The sequence below is a fragment of the Halictus rubicundus genome, chromosome 8, assembly GCF_050948215.1.
Source record: "Halictus rubicundus isolate RS-2024b chromosome 8, iyHalRubi1_principal, whole genome shotgun sequence".
Classification (NCBI taxonomy): domain Eukaryota; kingdom Metazoa; phylum Arthropoda; class Insecta; order Hymenoptera; family Halictidae; genus Halictus; species Halictus rubicundus.
In genome coordinates, this window is record NC_135156.1 from 16,225,157 (window position 1) to 16,245,926 (window position 20,770).

Below are 20,770 nucleotides of genomic sequence, written 5' to 3' on the forward strand. Positions count from 1 at the left end.
GTGTGTGTGCGTTCGCAAGCTCCTTCCGGTTCACCAAAACGAATCGACGTCGATCAAGCCTAAATAATAAAGGTCAAGCGATTGGTCGCCCTTGGTTGGATGCATATTATTTCGCAACTGGTTGCACGGGGCTGGTCTTTCCGCGAGGATGGCCGAGCTAGCATCGATCGCGACGGCCGGCGTCGCGACGCCCTTAAGGGAGTCGTCTCTCGGATTGGCCGAGGCTGTGGAATTTTTATTATTCAGGTCGACAGCGAAATCTCCGAGCTGAATCACGAATCTACCGTGGACCGTTAAAAAACGAGCAAATTTAAATTGCCTACAAACGCCAACCGCGTTTATACTCCCTGATTTATGTCTCTAAAATCGCACAGGGTGCTCGGAGAACTAGCTCCACCCCTGAAACAGCGGCGAACACCTGAGCCCTGTCACCCCGTGCCTCGATGCACCCCCTGTCATTGTACATTTTCTGACGAAACAATTTTCTTGTGCAGCCCAAAACGCAACCAAGACGAAACGATCAAAAATGATGAATATCTCCACCCCTGAAACAGCTGCGAGCACCCAAACTTCGTGGCCCCGTGCAATGCAATGCGCCCCCTGATCGTTGCAAACTTGTTGACAAAACAATTTTCTTTTACAGCTGCAACGAACAGAAACGACCACGGGAGATGGAACACTATAGCTCCACCCCTGAAACAGGTGCGAACACCTGAGGCCCGTCGCCCCACGCCTCGATGCACCCCCTATTATTATAAATTTGCTTACAGCACAATTTTCTGGTGCAGCCGAAAGCGCAAAGAAGACAAAAGAAGATCACAGAAGATCTCTCCAATGAAAGAGTCTGTCATTTCTCCCGACCTCGAAGAATATCTAAGTATAGTTAGTGCGGGTTCGTTAGGCTTTCTCGCAAATCAAAGAGCAAACAGCCCTCCAATCCCATTCGAATCGATCTCGATTCTCCGCACTGCAACTCACCAACGTTCAATCTTTCTAATTGCAAAACCCACCCCCGACCTACCCCCTAGGTCCTCATCGTCAGTGTCCATTCTCTGTTTTTATTTTTCTTTCTTTTTTTTTCAGCAGCAACGAGGGATCGATCGGCGGGACGCCACGTCCACGTCGTTCTCCCGGTAAACAATTAACGAGTGCCGCGAAATTCTGTTCAATTACATGGCACATCATCCGACCCGGAATAATAGAGCGGCGCGAGGTGACAGCTCGTTACGGGCCGCCACCTTTTTCCTTTTACCTTTGAAACTTTACGACCGAGTGGGATCGTGACTAATCCCACCCTGGGGGAGCGTGCGCCCCTACTACCACGCTAAGTCCGCAGGGAAGAACACTGTGCTCGGGGAACCCCGTGTCTTAACACGTTCGCGAATTCTCCTACTTCGTTTCGTTCGTTCTTTCGCGATTGGCGAACATTATGCTGTGGATACTTTAGAAGAGATTGTTTGGCGAACGAGCAACCCCTGATTGGCGAACACCTTGTTGCAGAATGACGGTGGCAAGTAATTTGGTTGTTTTTATTTGGAACGGTCGTAAAGAGGGTTGAAAATGTTTTTAAGGGAAGATTGGAGATCTTGAAATAGAGGTGAGATTTTCAGGGGATGATTGAAAGCGATTTTTCCTGGAATGAACAACCCCTGCTCATTAATTACCTTGTTGTACCTTGTGGAGCCTGGTACTTATTTGATACAGAACTGAAGGGTTGAAAATGTTTTTAAGAGAAGATTGAAGATTTTGGGACGGTGACGGAATTTTTAGGGGACGATTGAAGGTTTTCGATTAGGAAGGAGAATTGTAACAAGGTTAATGGTAGAAAGGTAGAATGGTTTAGGTTGCAGGTGAAATTGTTGTAAGCGTCACGGTCCAGTATATTTTCATTTGTAAACTGACAGGGTAAAGAGAATTTAAAGCCTTGTTGTTTCCTTTTTCATTTATTTTAATGTGGATTCACTGCGAGGCTACATTTAAGCACATAAACAACCCTCATTTTTTAACTGTGTATTTCAGAGTAGAGATGGTAAGTCTAATTTTGTTGAGGCTTTTTGGTATTTCTATAAAACGGTCCTGAAAATATTTTTAATGGAAAGATGATGAGAAACAGAGTTGAAACAGGTAGAACAGTGTTTAATAAAAAGAGAATTTAATATTCGAACGACTATAAAAGTTGCAACAGCTAGAAGCAAAGTAATGAGGGATATTTGTGTAATTGTTCTCCTAAGGGTTGCAAACTCCGCGACAGGAGTTTTCCGAAGCTGGAAGATTATGCAACGATTAGCGAGAAAGATTCGATTAGCAGTTGAATAGAAAGGGGACAGTATTTTGCATTCATTTGCTTGGAAATTCTCGTGGCAGGCACAAGTGGGTCAATAAAGGGGACATTGGATCGAATGTGTTCTTTGCGTTATAAATTTCTAATAAAAATACCGTGTCGAACGTAATTAAGAAAATAAATAATCCAGCGTTTCATGGAATAATATATGTATGTATGTATATAGCCAACGCGGTTTAATATTGACATAAAAAGTATGCATTATGAAACAATTGCGTTCTCGTGTCGTCGGTAACAGGGTCATTCACCTTGGTACAGTTTACCGAACGTGCGAACCCAGCATGATTAAGGCGACAATACCGTTTTCATTGAGCGGAAGGCATACTGTTTAAAGTATTACGGCTTATGAACACAGAATAATGATTTAATAACATTGTCTTTGGATTAAATCTTTTCATCAAGTCTGAGCAAACGTTTTATGAAAATATGTAGCACTTAGAAGTTCTTTTGAATATCGTGAATGCTAGAACAGAGTAGTTGAAGTAATCGTATGCACCAATTTCCTTATGTAAATTTTAAAAGTGCATTTATCGAGGCTTCGAGTGATTCCCACTGCTGCACACGCACGAAGCAATCAATATATTTAATAATTTCACGCTGCAGCATTTAACATGTGTCGAATAATATTCTAATACAGACATGTTTTTAGAACAACAAATTAGCCGATTGCGTTTATCGAGACTTTGATTGATCTTCGTTGTAATAAATGCATACGAGTGTATCAATTTATTTAAAGAAATGGATATTTTTCTGACAATTTTAATCTTTGAGATATTTCCGTTCATTTTGACAGCAATGGCTTGTTCCATTTAATTATTTTATGCGATTCTGTATTCGTGTAGCATCAGAATTATTTTAAAATAATATCTTTCATACGATTCAAAGAGAATGATTAATGATTTTTATCATTTTAATAAGGTCCTTCAATTTTAATGTATTTATGGATACACGAATTTACAGTCGCAATTTAAAATTCTTCAATTTTGATATAATCGCTAACGCATGAATTTATTTAATAATTTCCCTCAGGGATACTGTGACATTCTCAATAATTATAAAACAGAATGCTCACGTTCTGCAACAAAATGTACCTCTGGCATTCTGAATTTTCATTAAAGTGCATTTATACATAACAATATTTTATTTAACAACCCTCTGCAAAAGCACCCTCAAATTCCCAATTTTAATTAAAAATTCTGAATGCAATTAGACAAATAAAATTCCGTACCGCATTTATCAAGACTTCAATCAGCTTACATTTTAATACACTCTCGAACGCATCAATTTATTGAATAATTTCCTACAGAAATATATTTACAAAGACAAAGAGTGTGAAGTGAAATGAGAATAAACGGTTTCAATTTTAATCACACTGCTAACGATTCCATGAATGCTTCGATGCATTTAGTAATTTTCGTCGAAAATGTTTTCACATCCTCCGGTAAGTAATTACAAATGAAAATGGATAAAATGCACCAATTTATTTGATAATTCCCTTCAGAACTACTAGAGCACCCCTAACAATTACGACCAAAAACAACCCTTTCAATGTCACAAAAAATCCTCCGAACCCAACATCCCCGCAAACACACAAATCAATTTAACAATTTCTTTCACAAATGCACTTACAACCCAACGAAAACTCTCCTAACCTCCTTCAAACTCCCCAAATCAAATTTCGACGCTTCCATCTACAACCCCTCCAAACCACAGAACCTTCTCCCTCCAAAAACCCACAACCCAATCTAAGTAATCATCCCCTAATCTCCAAATTACCACCATCCCGCTGTGGGATCATCCTCGCGACGAATAAAAAAAAATTAAACCTGATGCAACTCAGATATACAAATCAGAATAACCTTTTTTATAACTAGACTGCAGACCTTTATGCAAAATAAAAATTGTTTCCATCGATTACAAGAAGTATAAATCAAGTAGAACGTTATTTCTTCTCTTGCTAATTATAATAGGTGAGAAATAGTGTATTAACGTTCGAAATTTTTAAAATTCCCCTACAATTTCAAATTTCATCTACTCAATTGTACCATAAATGCATAAAGATCCGCAGTCTATAACTGAACAATTTCAGTTATTCTGTCAAACTGGTCGGATTAGTTTATAAGAGGATACACAATGAAAATTTTACAAATATTGCGTTCGGTCTGAGTTACAAAAACACAGAAAAGTTGCTTTTTACTAGTTTTTTATTTGGGGCGGTAAGGGAAATGTAAAAATGTGCATATCTAGTACACTCACAATTTTATTAAGAATTGGTCAGATTAAAACGAAGGTACACTTGTAAAATAATAATCTTAGTTTTCAATCACAATGACGTTTTTACAGTCGTGCGGACGAGTTGATAATTCCTGAATGTGACCAATTTTAGAACAATATTAGTTAAAATTTGTATTATTTCGAGGATACACAGTAACGAGCAAAACTGAGTCTACACTATTTGAAGCAACATAACTTTTTAGAAATTAGATCAAATGACTTGAATTTTATTGAGAAGTTAGAATTACGATTAAAAGTGCGATTTTAAGTCGAAAATCGTGAAAAATGGCAATTTTTCCACTTTTGACCGTTTATAACTCGTAAACGAATTAACCAATATCGGCGAAATTTTCAGCACGGATATAACTTATTCAAGCGAATCAAACACATTTTTTAAATTTCCAATACAGGCTCAGATAAGAAAGCTAAAGAAACCAACTTTTACTATTTCTTTTGCGATTCCGACCAATTCAAACGTTTTTCAAAAATTTTGTACACCTCGTCTGATAAACTAATCCTTCTAACTTCTCAATAAAATTCAAGTCGTTTGATCTGATTTTTAAAAAGTTATGTTGCTTCGAATAGTGTAGACTCAGTTTTGCTCGTTACTGTATACGAAAACGGAGATTCCACCGCAATTTGGGGTTGAATAGTTCGCTGTGCGTGGATTCGAGCCTGAAGCCTCGCTGTCGGGTCGGTTGGAGCTGTTCGAAAGATGGCGGGCAAGGGTAGTCCCGTGGCCCTTGCGCGCGATCGTGCACCCCTGGTGCTCGTTGGTTCGTTGGTAAGGGTGGCGAGTGCGCGTTCGAGAGACAGCGAGCATGAGTAGGACGTGGGTCGCCGTGCGTCGGTGCAGAGGGCCGAGAGAGCGTGTCTCCTGCGGAACACAGCTGGCACGGACCGTCAAGATGTAAGCTGTCGGCAGAGAGACGTGTCCACGGTAGCCGCTGGCCCAGGCCGAGAGAACGTGCACGAGAGAGAGAGAGAGAGAGAGAGCGCGAGAGGGAGGGAGAGAGAAAGAGAGAAACAGCTCAGAAAGCAGTAAGAGCCGAGAAAGTAGAAAGAAGAACGAAGAAGAACGGAGAAATAGGTACCTAGCCGACCTAGCCACCTAGAAGAAGCGGACGAAGCGAAGAAGAAGCTGAAGAAGAAGCTGAAGAAGAAGCTGAAGAGGTAGAAGCTGAAGAGGAAGAAGAGAGTGGAGCTCGCTTCAAGGGGAAAGTGGTGGCGACTAGGGGCGATCAAACTGGGCCGATCAGGGAGGATGGTGTAGCGGGAACCTGGGGGATCGATTGCTTCCCGATAGTTGGCATGGAGGACACGGCACTGGGGTAAGTGAGACACACACCGGGGGGGGGCCCACCGTGGTCCGCGTTTAAAGGGGTGCGTTCCGTAACTGGGATTCGGGGATCGATCTATCTGTCCGACATCTGTCCGATCTATCCGATCCGCGCGATCCATTCGCTCCGCGACGAACGCGACGGATAAAGCGGGAAGTGTTTCTCAATCGATAACGTATCGATCGTCGGCCAGTCGCGAGAGCCCATGCGTCCCTTATTACAGTCGAGATGTGATTCCGCGTGCGAAATCGCTCTCATCCCCGATCGCCGATGGAGATGCCCCTGTGGCCTCGTTTCCGCGGATCTCTGCGAACCTGGAGAGAGAGAGAGAGAGAGAGAGAGAGAGAGAGAGATTGGAGTCGCCGTGCGAGAGATTCAGCAACCCCCGTGCCCACGCCACTGACCCCCATTGTCTTTTTCGACCCTTTGTTCGAACCCCGTGTTCTGGAGTCCTGTCGCACGGTTAACGCTTCGATGGTTTTTCTCGTAACCGAACACGTTCACCTGGAATCCATTCAGATGAACACGATTGTTAGGCGGTTTCGCGTGTCGCGAGGGTTATCTCTGGACAATCTTAACAGTCGTGCTAGGAGCTATTTATGCAAGCTGGTGTGAACTGCTTGGTGTTCGGGTGGAAAGTGAAATCGTTCGAAGCAGGATCATGTGGAAATTGTTAGGGCCAGGACTGGAGTTTTTATTTTTGAAGTCTGTACAGCTAGCCGAGATTATCGAGTCGCTGTGATTTTGGTTTGGGAGTAACAATGGGAAAGTTGTCGAGGAAAAATGGAGAAGCGGGGTGGTACATGGGGTACGAAGATATTGTTAGTAGATATAATACTCTGATGAGTTATCTTGATTGTTTTGGCATGAAGATGATTTTTTCTCATTTTTGAGGTTGGCGTATTTCGATACAGAGGTATTCGGACTATCTGCAGTTTTATTTGCAATTGTATCATTATCATATCTGGGGAAGTATGTGGAACAATAGTCCACCTTTCATCGAATATAATTTTTTCATCAGGGGTAGTTTGATAGACAGACTCCAACGGTGCATAAAGAATTATTTGCAAAACGCAGCACCAATGAGTACAATATTATATAACAATTTTTCTTGGGCTCGTTATCTTACCTAATACCTAAGCAGTAACCACCCCCTATCAAAAAAGGTTTTTTCCTATCAGATACTTGCACTTTAACAAATTTCTTGTAATTCGTGTGGACCGATGGGTACCTCTACTACCTCAAGTATTAATCACAAACGCATCGTCGATGTGAAACGTTTTATGAACATATTTCCTCGACATCCCCGTCTGGGTCAACACACAAAGCCATCTTTCTAACAAGAAATGATTTTTTCCCCATGTTCTACGTTCAGGAAATTTATTGCTGTCTGGGTGGTCGAACAAGTTCTTCCACTGGTTAAAGTATTATTTACAAATCCGTACGTACCCATTATACCCATCTCTACACGAAGCAATAACCACCCTCTGTTCAAATTGATCTTCTCCTATTTTCTCTGAAAAAACCATTACCTTTAATACAACAATTTGTACACCAAAATCTTCCACGTCCATCCGACAGTAGTCATTCAAAACAGTTTCACTTTACAATAAGCAATAACCAAGTTATTTAATACAAAATGAAGACTAGAGAAACTGGTACAACCCTTCCGTAATTCTTAACAATTTTCTAGTTGAGAAAGGAAATCTATATTTATTGTATATCCACAATTACTCTTTACCGTTCTAGTGTTGAGTAAAATTTCAATTAAATTTAAGAGAAATGGATACCATGTAGAGTTAGTAGACCCTGGTTGAAACCTTTGTCTTGAGTCTGCCTCGTTGCAAGAGGTTAAAGCAAAATATTATTCTGGTATTTCTTTCACAGACTATTTATATTATTGTCCATTATTTTTATTTCCAAGCATCGTACGACGACCATTGAAAAATATCCTTAGCTCCAGAGGAGCCCTTAACACCTACCCGACATATTCCGTGTAGTAAATTCAGTTGGGAACGCGAGTGAAACGAGGGGGTTCCCTTTGGATTATCAACACGCGGGATGAATTTTTAATCGGATATGGAAATTGTTTGAAGTGAACTATTCATGGCAGAGTGATTGTGCAGCGGACCCCGTTGAAGAAGCTGCCGTGGAAGGGGTTGACGGTCTGGTCGCGAAGCCCACCCCCATAGAACCACCCCGTGAAGAGAACGTCGCGTCGCTCGCTACCAGGAAAATCTAAATGTAAATCGCGGAGATCCGCGAACGAGATAAACGGGGAGCTTCCGTGCGTCGTTACCAGGACGCTTATTGAATGAGGAAACACTGGAGGAAATCGGGGGGGGATGGATTTTTTCAAGCGCGTCCACGGGGAAACTGTTATCGTTTCATCCTTTTCGCTCTTTCGACAAAATTTAACCCTCGCGTGTTCCGCGAGCTCGAATTCACCCGTCTTCTGCTTTGCATACTGCAAAATTTTCCATTTCTCCGTTAAAATGGTGGCCACCCTGTACAATTTTCGGTTTCCCTGTGAAATTTATGTTTGCGTTGCAATTAGATGAATTTGTCCAACCCTTGTGCACTCATTCAGGAAAACGGGACATTTGCTTAAAGACAGTAAAGTTAGTTTTGTACACATTGTTATTTAGAGTACATTTATTACATAAATTTATCGCTCGTACGCTTCCCGAGTTCACATACTGGAAAATTTATTATTTCTCTGTATAAGAACTCCTTCCTCCGCTTGACTTTCCTCAAATATTGAAAGTAAGGAGCATAAGCATGTCCGATAGTCGCCATTTTAAATTGGATCGTGGAAAGAACGATTTGCAGAGACTCCGGCGATCCGATTATTATCGTTGTTAGCGAGGTACTTGAATAAATGTTGTTCCCATATTAAAAGTCAAGAGAGGCCGTGTTCACGACAAAATTGATGCGAGCCTCGTGCGTTCGTAGATTGTCATCCCCCTTCGATGTCATTTTTTTCAAACGTGTTACGAACCTGGCTGTATAATTTTCTGTTTAATATTTTATTTCGACTATCTCTGTTAGATTGTTGCATACGAAATGTCCGACTTCTAACATGCAAAATAAAAATTATCGGCATCAACCACGGGTAACTACACAGACCCTCCTTTCTTTCTTTAATGGCGTGCCTAGACCAAAGACAATACACTGACATGCTTAAATTCTTTAAATGTTTTTACTGTTTTAAATTTCACCATAAATGCATAAAATCCGGTGTTTAATCGGTGCTCTTTAACACTGGGTTTACGGGGGGACTAAATATGACCATTCTACGTTACTTTATGAAAATAACGAAAATTTATCTATCCAATTTTTTCGCCATTCCTTTTACAATATATATCCAAGGAAATACATTTTTTGAATGATTTCCCATTCGTGTATTTTTACAGTTTGGATAATTTTGAATTCAGAATGGTACCAAAATTGATCCGGGTGGTGAAGGCCTCCTCTTCCTTTTAATGATTCTTTATCCGGGGCCCTATGGGCAAATTAAAAATAACGAAATTTTTAGCCATTCCTTTTACAATATATACCCAAGGAAATACATTTTTTGAACGATTTCCCATTCGTGTATTTTTACAGTTTGGATAATTTTGAATTCAGAATGGTACCAAAATTGATCCGGGTGGCGAAGGCTCTTCCTTTTAATGATTCTTTATCCGGGGCCCTATGGGCGAATTAAAAATAACGAAATTTTTAGCCACTTCTTTTACAATATATACCCGAGGAAATACATTTTTTGAACGATTTCCCATTCATGTATTTTTACAGTTTGGATAATTTTGAATTCAGAATGGTACCAAAATTGATCCGGGTGGTGAAGGCCTCCTCTTCCTTTTAATGATTCTTTATCCGGGGCCCTATGGGCAAATTAAAAATAACGAAATTTTTAGCCATTCCTTTTACAATATATACCCAAGGAAATACATTTTTTGAACGATTTCCCATTCGTGTATTTTTACAGTTTGGATAATTTTGAATTCAGAATGGTACCAAAATTGATCCGGGTGGCGAAGGCTCTTCCTTTTAATGATTCTTTATCCGGGGCCCTATGGGCGAATTAAAAATAACGAAATTTTTAGCCACTTCTTTTACAATATATACCCGAGGAAATACATTTTTTGAACGATTTCCCATTCATGTATTTTTACAGTTTGGATAATTTTGAATTCAGAATGGTACCAAAATTGATCCGGGTGGTGAAGGCTCTTCCTTTTAATGATTCTTTATCCGGCGCCCTATGGGCGAATTAAAAATAACGAAATTTTTAGCCACTTCTTTTACAATATATACCCAAGGAAATACATTTTTTGAACGATTTCCCATTCGTGTATTTTTACAGTTTGGATAATTTTGAATTAAGAATGGTACCAAAATTGATCCGGGTGGCGAAGGCTCTTCCTTTTAATGATTCTTTATCCGGCGCCCTATGGGCGAATTAAAAATAACGAAATTTTTAGCCACTTCTTTTACAATATGTACCCAAGGAAATACATTTTTTAAATGATTTCTCATTCGTGTATTTTTACAGTTTGAATAATTTTGAATTCAGAATGGTACCAAAATTGATCCGGGTGGCGCAGGCTCTTCCTTTTAATGATTCTTCATCCGGGGACCTATGGGCGAATTAAAAATAACGAAATTTTTAGCCATTCCTTTTACAATATATATCCAAGGAAATACATTTTTTAAATGATTTCTCATTCGTGTATTTTTACAGTTTGAATAATTTTGAATTCAGAATGGTACCAAAATTGATCCGGGTGGCGAAGGCTCTTCCTTTTAATGATTCTTTATCCGGGGCCCTATGGGCGAATTAAAAATAACGAAATTTTTAGCCACTTCTTTTACAATATATACCCGAGGAAATACATTTTTTGAACGATTTCCCATTCGTGTATTTTTACAGTTTTGATCATTGTGAATTAAGAATGGTACCAAAATTGGTCCGGGTGGTGAGGGCCTCCTCTTCCTTTTAACGATTCCTTATCCGGGGCCCTATGGGCGAATTAGGCGACACGAGGGTCTAAACGAGAACACGTAGGCCTAGGCGAACGGCGGAAAGCGGCTCGGCGGCCGTGTTCAAGCTTTCCACGGGCTCGAAGAGTGTAGGGGTCGGTTAGAGCCCTCAGGTAAATGGCTCCTAACAACTTTTTCGCGCTCCGGGGTAGGAAGGCGCGACTCTATTAACGTTGGAATGCTTCCAAAGAACGTCCGCGGCGAACGGTCTCTGTCCGATCGACTCCGCGAACCCACCCCGAAGAAGCTTGACTGAGACGTTGCGTTTCGGGGTCACCGACGACCCCCGGGGGTGGCCCCAAAAACCGATGGGGAACGTCGATTGCAAACTACCGCCCTGCTCGACGCCAGAAAGATACCAACTTGTTCCAGAAGTTGCACGCTCTTTCTTATCTGGCCTGCATAAATAATCGTCCCCGGGTTAATGCTACTTTTTTTTTCTCAGCACACCGAGTCGAGCCTAATGCCGCCAATGGTGTCGGTAGATAGCAACTGGTCTGGCGACTTTTTTTTACTTATTTCCTGCTGTTCTTCGATGTTTTAGCCTGAGACCTCGAGCTGCTTTTAGAACTGTGCTCTGTTGACGCCTGCAATTATTCACGGGTTTATTTATCAACGTTTTATACGTGTTTTCCAGGGATATTCCTGTAGACGCGTTAACCTTCTCATTGTAGGGTTGGAACTACCCGTTGAATATGGATGTCAGAAATTGTGTGGTTATTATACTGCGCATCTTATGTGGTTGTGACGAAAGGGAGTGGGGTAAGGGACCCAATTACTGCGGAGGTACCATTACTGTGCCTGTATTAATTATACCTATCTTTAGAGCGCAACGAACATTGAAACAGAGATATTAAATTTTTTCGTTAAAATCAGTTAATATATAATTAATATAGAAACAGTAATTGGTACCCCCACCCCCCGACCACAGTACCATTCCGCACAGTAATCATACAACCTTCCTGGAAAGGTATAAAACACCGTTGTTCTTAAGTATCCCCAGAGCGGTGGTTTCCCGAACAACAAAACGGAGTTTAATTTAACTTGATCGTTGTAGGCGAAAGGTCACAGGGTGTCGAAGGGATCAAAGACAAATATTGTCCGACCGATATAGAGCGGGATTCCCTTTTTCTTCGCGAGACACTTCGACAGGAAAGCGGAGAACAATTCACCCTCGCGATTTGGCGCGTTCTCTCTATCTCGGGGAACAGTGTCGCGAGGAAAGCTTTCTCGTTAACTGTCCGGGTGTTTCTCGCCTCTCCGTTGCTCAATGCTGTCGACGTCGTTCCAGATTCGCGCGGAAAAACGAGACGGGTCTCTTGACTTGTCCGAAGACTTGCCTTCGGAGAGATGCCCGATGGGATTGGGCTGGAACTGGAATTTTAAGAAGTAGATTAATAGAAACGAATAAAAAGATTTCTGATGAGAGAGCGCAGACTGAAACGCGTTGATTCGGGTTTCCCCGTTAAAAATGTCCATAACCAGGCTTTAAAATAAACAGTTTTCGGGTCTAGGTCAGTGTCCTTTGGTCGAAGTGCGTCAACGGGCGAAGCAGAAACTTAAAGCCAGCCTGCTATTTGTAAGAATACCTATCGCCCGACGTACTTTGACCCACTTAACGCTCGGATCATCCGGATCGATCGGGGGACAGAACGTTCCCGGTAGAGGAGCGATCCTGCGAAACGTGTCAGAAGGGGTTAAGGATCCCAAATCTGTCTGTGTACACTGCGATTTCCGGGCGCAGAAAGTTCGAGCTCAGTTTACGGATCGGTTTTCGGGGATGTTGGTGTTAGAGTGTTCGCAATCGTCGGCGAGAAATAGGGATAGTCAAATAAATCGCCGAGCTGTGTACGCAACAGAGCCCGAAGGACTTGACGAAGAGGAAGACCGAATGTCGGGGAACGTGCCCAATCTAATTCTCAAATTAGAATCAGGATTAGAATCAGATTAAAGTCTATACGTCATCCGAAGAATTTCGGTAATTCATTCTCATAATTTTTCATTCGTATTTGAATCTCCATAAGCGTTCACCTATTTCACCTATCGCTCACAAATGCGTAAAACACGCAGTCTAACAACGCCATTTTGTTCCGCACGTGTAAAATACTCTGCTCCCATAAAACAGCTGTACGAACATATTCGTCGCCATACCTTCGCCTTCCATTAAAAACATTCCACTCTACTTCTCGCAGCACTCGTCCGGACAAAAACGAATTTGTTCGTTAATATTCATTTCTACCGCACCTGCACTGCCATCCAGACTGCGGGTCTTTATGGAAAATAAAAATTCGGTTCTTTTCTACTTTGATAATCTTAAGAAGTTGAAAACAATTCGCGTTCTTAAATTCGTCTACTTTCTCTGCCGTCTCAAAATTACGTCAGAGCTCGTTTTTAATCAGTCAAAAATTCTAATAAAAATTTTCAATGAAATTGAAAATTCGTCGACAGACGCATGTACGACCACGAGCCAATGATCAACCTGAAAATCGCGGCCTCGGATCCGGTATAGTCACGCGACCGGCTCCGTCGGGCGAGCATCAAGGGAATAACAAAATCCGCGAACCAATCGCAGTTCCAGGGAGAGCGGAATCGATATCACTGCCGAAAGTGGCAGCGCCCCATCGGCATCGATCTCTCCGAGCATAATGAAATCCATTTAAAGAATGAGCAGAGTCCGGTTTCTGGAACTAGGCGCGGTTACGGTAACTCCGGGTCGTATCCCTGCCTTGAACTCGATTAATTAGCGCCGGCTAACCGCGTTCATTTTCAGGCTGACGGCCAGGGGGAGCGAGAGGGTGGTAAACGAAGCGGGCGGGGGCGGCGGCGGCGGTGGGAAATTAGGGCTCCGCTTTCGTAAAAATAACAAAGCTAATTTTCCCACCGCGCGATAAATATATCCGATCAATTGCGCGAAACGGGCCGGCGAATCTGGTCTCTTTTTACCACCCCCACTCCCCCACCACCGGCAGCTTTCTCCTCCTATTTTCGCTGCTCCACCCCCTCGCACCCCCTTCCTACCCTCTGCTCTTCCGGACAGCGGGCCGTGACGACAGAGCGAAACATGTGGACGCAGCTGAATATGGATCGAGAGTGCATGGGTTTCGGTGCACGCGGTGCATAGTGGGAGAAAAGCGGTTGCAGCCGCCGCGCCGGGGCGAAACGGGCTGTCGCGGGGGTGCGAAGGGGCGCGGGGGCTGGTTTAAAGCACGATACCGAGAGATCTTTTAAAGGGTGCGGGTCGATTAAGCCGCGAACCACTGAAAGAATCCAACCCCCTGTCTTTCCACGAATACTTTCGCTTTCCGGGGGGAATTCCGCGACACGAAATGCACTCCCTCGGGGTTGAAATTGAAATACTTCGGCGGATTTTTGCCCAAGGGGAGGCGCAGAGTCGATGGTCGACCACGATTTTTGCAGCGCGAACGGTTCACCGGATATTTCTTTCCGAACTGTAATCAAAGGATTTATTCATTTTGCTCGTGCGATTTGTACCGGTGGTTTCATCGCGAGTTTTAAGGGTTGTTTTTTTAACAGAGTATTCTGAAGCGAGTATTCGAGATATTGATTTAGGGGGTGCTTCCGAGTTTGCAATCAAACGAATTTGGGGGTCGTACGATTCTACTCGAGTGTAATCGAGTTTCGTCGCGATTCTTAGGGGATGATTTCGAAATGAACTTGACATTTTTGTGAAATTGGAAGATTAATTCGGTGCGGCTTTTTTTCAGGATTAACCCTTAGCACTCGAATGGCGACTGTAAGGCGCCACTAAAAAATTCCGGTATCATTATACAAAATATTTTTTACATTATTAAATTTGTTTGTATTTAATAAATTACTAAACAGTTCAATACTGTACGAGTAAATTGCACCATTTTCGTATGTATAGCATGAAAAATATATATATAGAAGGGAAATATTCTAGGTCGGAAGAAATGTTTCGTTTTAGAGTGCAAAGGGTTAAATTCGACTTGTCGATTTTTCATTTCTATATGTAATCGTTAGACAGCGGATCTTGATGCAAAATAAAAAAAGTCTACCTGAATTCCAACAAGCTGGAGTGAAATTTCTCTATCTAATATTTTCTTTCGTAATATGTCTAATAAGTTGAAAATATTATAACAATATTTTTAAATTCTTCTATTGCTTTCATTGTTTTAAATTACACATACCAATTTTTGTCATAAATGCATGAAATCCGCTGTCTAATAATCGTGTATATTTTATTGCAAATAGGGGATGTCTTTTTAGCTACGATCAAAGGAACGTTTACGTATAATTTCCCTTTCTCTGCGGATAAATTACTATGTTTCAGAAGGTATTTTATCTGAACTGATCGGGCTCTTTGCAGATTCGAAATATTCTTGTAATATGAAAATCTAAAATCGAAGGAGTTCGAGTACGATTTTCTTGCCTCTGTAAATGAGTTGTTACAATTTTTGGGGGATGTTATTTCAGCTGAACCAGTTTTCATCTCCGCGAGTTTGGATTATCGATTTACGGTGGAGTATGTTACGACTAAAATACTCCTAATTTTCCTGTAATGCATTCCCGTCTGCGAACGATGCGGCTGATTTTGTTGGAATTTTGAAGGGATGTTTGTAAATTTGGAATATCGATTTCCCGAGGGGTTCTGTAACCGTTCGGACTGTTTGCTCGATGAGCGGAGTGAGGTCAGCTTTATAATTGGCGAAGGAGCATTTGTTATAACCTCGCAAGCTCCCGCGCGGAGTTTGTTATGCGATTTTAGCGGTGAAAAAAGAAATATCTCTCGATACGCCAGTTGCAATTTGATATTCGACCGTTCGTAGCATCGTTAGAGAAATCTCTCCTTGTGATTTTCGACTCGTTGTTACATGGATCGTGTCAACGGAGGAGAACCGTGTGTATGTACGCAAGAGGTTAGGAGACAGTAGATTGTACCTATTGTTTGCCGAGGCTCCGAACGGAAGCCACTCAAAGGCTTACCTGGGGAAACAGCTCTCGATCCATTAGCCATCTCAAACCTTATTAATTAAAGCATCGCAGACGGAAGTGTCAGCGAGGAATCTGGTCTTAAGACTTCCATCGGAGGAAATGATACGTTCATCCCCCACCCCCCTCCCCCCGTGTTCATTGATTTTTCGCGAGTTTGTTCCGCGTGAAAATATAAAAATATAATTACAACATTTAACAACAGGAAACGAGCGAAAATAGTACAAGGAATGACGTCGTTCTCTTGTTTTGATATTTTTCATGCGTTGTTTTATACAGTAACGAGGTTTTCGCGTAGGGCGGGCAAAAAGTAACGAAATTCATTCAAAACCATTGCAAAACAACCGAGTTGTGCAAAAATGCGCATTTTCCGGTAGAATGAGCGACAGAGCGCATCAGAGGGATTCTCCGGGCCGTAAAGTGTACAAAAATTCACTTCGAAAATTTTGTAAAATTTGCTTTTTACAGCACCGAAAAATTATAAATAGGAATTAGAGTTTGCAATTAGAATCACCTCAGAGTTACGATGGGACGATAATCTGCCGAGGGAAAAATCGCGAGAAAATGGCACCGGATGCCTCGGGGACTTTGCAAAATTTCAAAATTCCGCGCTGCCATGACTCACGTCTAACTCGTCGACTTTCCGTCGCGTCGACGACTCGCTAGCATCCCGAGCTAGCCAGTCGAAAGCCGCGTTTCCTCGTGATCGCGTCCGATGGGAAGCCACGAGAATTTGCGAACAATCGATAGCCATCCGTCATCCTCTCGCAAACAGCGTGTCCTCGAGCCGGGTCTCCATCCTTCCATCCTGCCGTTCCGCCTGGCGTCTCTCGGCGTCGCGTTGGTTCGTTACCGGTTCGCCTAATTACCTAAAGATTTAATTGGACTCCGGGAACTTGCGAATCGCGTTACGAACAATTGCACGCCTCTCCGGTTTGTTTGCTCTCGCAGTTGGCTTCTTCCTGGGAATTGATACTCGGCGATTACAAAATTCAAACGACTCTGGCGACTTTGAACAACTTTCTTGACGACTGAAATTGAACATTTTCGCGAAAAGTCTGCTGGTGGCAAACATTGTTCGGACAGAGAGGGCGACTTTTTCATCGCATATGGGATGTTAAATTTTCTTTTTTTTACATCGACTGGGGGCTTCAGGTTTCAAAATCAGCTGAGAAAGATGCTCGTACGATTTTTTGATTCCGTTTTATTGAATTTTGGGGGGACAGTCTGCGGGTGAGAGAAATTGTTTGATTTTTAAGGGGTCGTCGCTTTTCCATTTTTCCGTGGAATGTAAAAACATTTTTGAAGAAATTGACTGAGGGGTTCGAAAGCTGAGGCTTCAGGCTTTAGAGTGTGGCGAGAACGATCGCTGTACGACCGTCCGTCACAAAGTTATAGTAATTTTCAACTAGAACCGAGTGTGCTCCTTTAATTCTTCACGTGTACCGGTTTGCGATCGTGTGTTCGGAGTATGCTGTAAAATGCGATAGAAATCGGTTCTGTCGAAGTTTTCGGAAAGCCGGCGGCCAATATTGATTCTCGTGGTCGCGATGACAAATATCCAGACGAGATCGGAATTTCGGAAAGTCGTCGGATGAAAAGAACGTTTATAAATACACGGGACGCGCTGGAAAGCTCGATCGTCGCTGCGTGCCCTAATATCCCGGATAAAAACCTGGCTTTTCTCTCTCGACGTGCCGCCCCTGTGGGAACGACGTCCTCGTCGGATTCCACGGGACCCATCGATCCGTAAGTTTCACGAAATCGTCGGTATGTACGGCACTGGGGGTATTTGTTCGCTGAAACATTCAAATTCCAAACACCGATGCTCACCGCTTCAGAGAGCCTGGAATTAGCAAAGAAATTTTCCGTCTGGTCTAATTAAACTCGAAACAATTCCGAGGAATTGTTGGCCTCCATTAACTCATCACGATCACTATGAAATGTTCTACGTCAGATGCAAGCGACGGAGGCCAATAATAGTATATTGATATTCTTAAATTTTTCTAACCCCTAAACGGACCTTCGGAATGTGCTTTAAAAATGCAATGATTCAATTAAATTGGATTTACAATATTCACCTCCATCGAAATGGTAACTAGAAACGTAGTGAGATGGTAAAATTAATACTTACACGTTAAATAATTGCTAGCACAAAAAGTAGGACTGCATCAGCCCCACTAGGAGCTCCATTTTGTCATAAATGCATAAAACCCGCTGTTTAACAATCACTCATTTGGATACCGTTAAGCAAAATTATTCATTCGGGCACAGCGTGAAGCAGACAACAGTTCATCGCTCATTCATCGAATACAATAATTATAATGTAATCTACATTGGACGTTGTTTGATCAGTTATCAGGTAGACACCCGAACGCATGTTGTAAACGAACGCTAATAATTGTAACATAATTTGTACCGGTGTTGGTTGTTTAATTATTGATACGGACTGTTGCTTCGTGTTCGTGTAATCCTCCGCTTCGAGTAATTGTCAAAGTGTGCATAATTAATATTGAATACAGAAATTACGTGAACTATGACACACATGTGTGAACTTTTAATTCTGCACGAAAATCGACGTGCCAATGGAACGATTTTCCTAATTGATCGTAAACAGAAAAGAATAGCAAGGTTAATTATAGTCCCGTATAAATTTCCCGTATAACAAACAACGTATTGTGTGAAGAAAGAAATTTCAATTTGGCCCCTGCATTTTCTAAATTAACGCATCAATGTTTTATCCTTCGTAAAGGTCTACTAATTAAGTTACCTCAGGCACTCGATTCGCCTAATTGATAATAAACTGGAACAAATGGCTAGGTTGATTCTGCTCAGAAACGATGTATCGTTAGAATGAAAATTTTCATATAAAGAGCAATTTACGTACAAACAATTTGCAAATTAATGAACAACGAGAACACTAGTTAGATATTATTATTAAATTATTATTATATATATAAAATACATAAGAATTTTTTCGCGGAGTACACAGTAATGTACAAGCCATCCAACAATTCCTATATTAACAATGACATTATCTAGTGCACGTGACGATTTGAAAAATCCCAGAAATCATACTGAAAGAAACGTGGTGAATGACAGCGAATGTCAAGGTCAGTTTTCATCGGCGTGCCACGGGTTCCTCGGGCAAGCCATAATCGCGCACGTTGACAACCGCAAGGAAAATAATGTCGCGTGATACTATGCGGGGAATTCAGCGGTCATACTTGGCGTCGTAACATGATTTTATTTTATCAATGATCTCGCGCGTAAATTCGAGGGTGACGCAACGAATATTTCCAGCGGCGTAGACCGCATAAGTGTGTCGGTCACGCTTCGAAAATGGTTCTGGCTCTCGCGAACACTGACGCAGCCAACACACGTTCATCGAGAGATGATCCACAGCTGCTAGTATTATACTGTGCAACTACTGCGAGCTCTATGTGACTCGCAACCGTGAAGATGTTCGACGATCGAAACGAACTATACCTGTGCGACGAACGTGTGCGGTGACCTGTTGAGACACACGGTGAGCTGCCAAACGACGACTGGCACTGAAACGCCGAAGGAAAGACCATTTGGTCCACTTAAAAATCAGTTTGTTTAATAATTTCTTGGAAGAAAACTAGGCAAGTTTATATTTATCGAGTGTTCATGGATTCTCCAATATATCGGCAACAACAAAATATCATTTTATTTCAAGGGGATTTTTACTCTGTACATCTGTACTTGAAATTACGCTCATCCATTTCAAAATGGATATTTATTTATCAATTTTGTACAACGTACTCTCGAAGATACTTGTAAACAGTTTAATATTTCTGTTGTTCCCGATGCAGCAACTGTTCACTTCGTTAATTCACCAGAAACTGAACAATTGAATGACGATTTTGATACTAACAATTAGACTGCGGATTTTATGCATTTATCACAAAAATGGGTAGGCGTATTTGAAAACAGTGAAAAATACTGTTACATAATTTTCCTTACCTATTAATCGAAATTAAGAAAATCGATTTAGAGTCAGTTGCAATTCCGGTAGAAAATTTGTATTTTGCATACAGATCCGCAGTCTACTAACAATAAAGGTGAAGATGCCTCTGCCGTCGAAGGGTTGAACTAATCGTTCTAGATTCACAGACACACCGAACGCTTGAGAGAATCATCCGCACGATTTGAATACAGTGTTCTCTCGATAAATGTCAGAAATACCTTGCAGATAAAAGTCCCAGAACTATCCCCACTGATATACCCCGTTCGGCAGTGTATCTGCACGATATACGGCAGTGCACCGAAGAACAGTATCTTCTAGTCGATACATGTCTCTGAGTGGACCCGTGTTGTGGACAAAAATCGAGAGAACGTTGTATCCGCTTGGAAATCCGTGTTGAGAGTTTCGCAGCTTTGAACGGCGCGCTGTGTCGGCGCTTAGCATGATCTCGGAGGCAGCGTACTGTTATGCCGCAGGAAGGGGTAGATGAAGAGTATCCTCGAATAAACTCCAAACTCTTCCAGCACAACTTAGGTTTATTTGGGAATAGGTCGCCAAGCAAGAATACAAGCGATTTTGTACACGACGAATAACTTTGTAACAAACGAGTCGACTGACGGGCTACTTGTAACTTCTTCTCTGTCTGTCTCTGTCTGTCTGCGCCCATTCGCAGGGCCTTATATAAGAGTACAACTATGGAAGTTTGGTGGGGATGGATGACACTAGCCCTTAGAGATAGGGAATGACGTGGAGGTCGGAGTTTTCGCAGGGTTGGACTTTAACATGAAATCTCTGTACCGGTGAGTA

General features: G+C 41.9%; 1 protein-coding gene across 4 annotated transcripts in view; it reads left to right on the forward strand.

Annotated features, from left to right (window-relative positions):
• Positions 1–5,423: 5,423 nt before the first annotated feature.
• Positions 5,424–20,770, forward strand: part of LOC143356767 (uncharacterized) — a 48,920-nt gene continuing 33,573 nt past the window's right edge. For all 4 annotated transcript variants that reach the window (XM_076792719.1, XM_076792720.1, XM_076792721.1 and 1 more), the window contains exon 1: positions 5,424–5,946. The gene's annotated coding sequence lies outside the window, so the exon portion shown is untranslated. The remainder of the gene's footprint in view (positions 5,947–20,770) is intronic.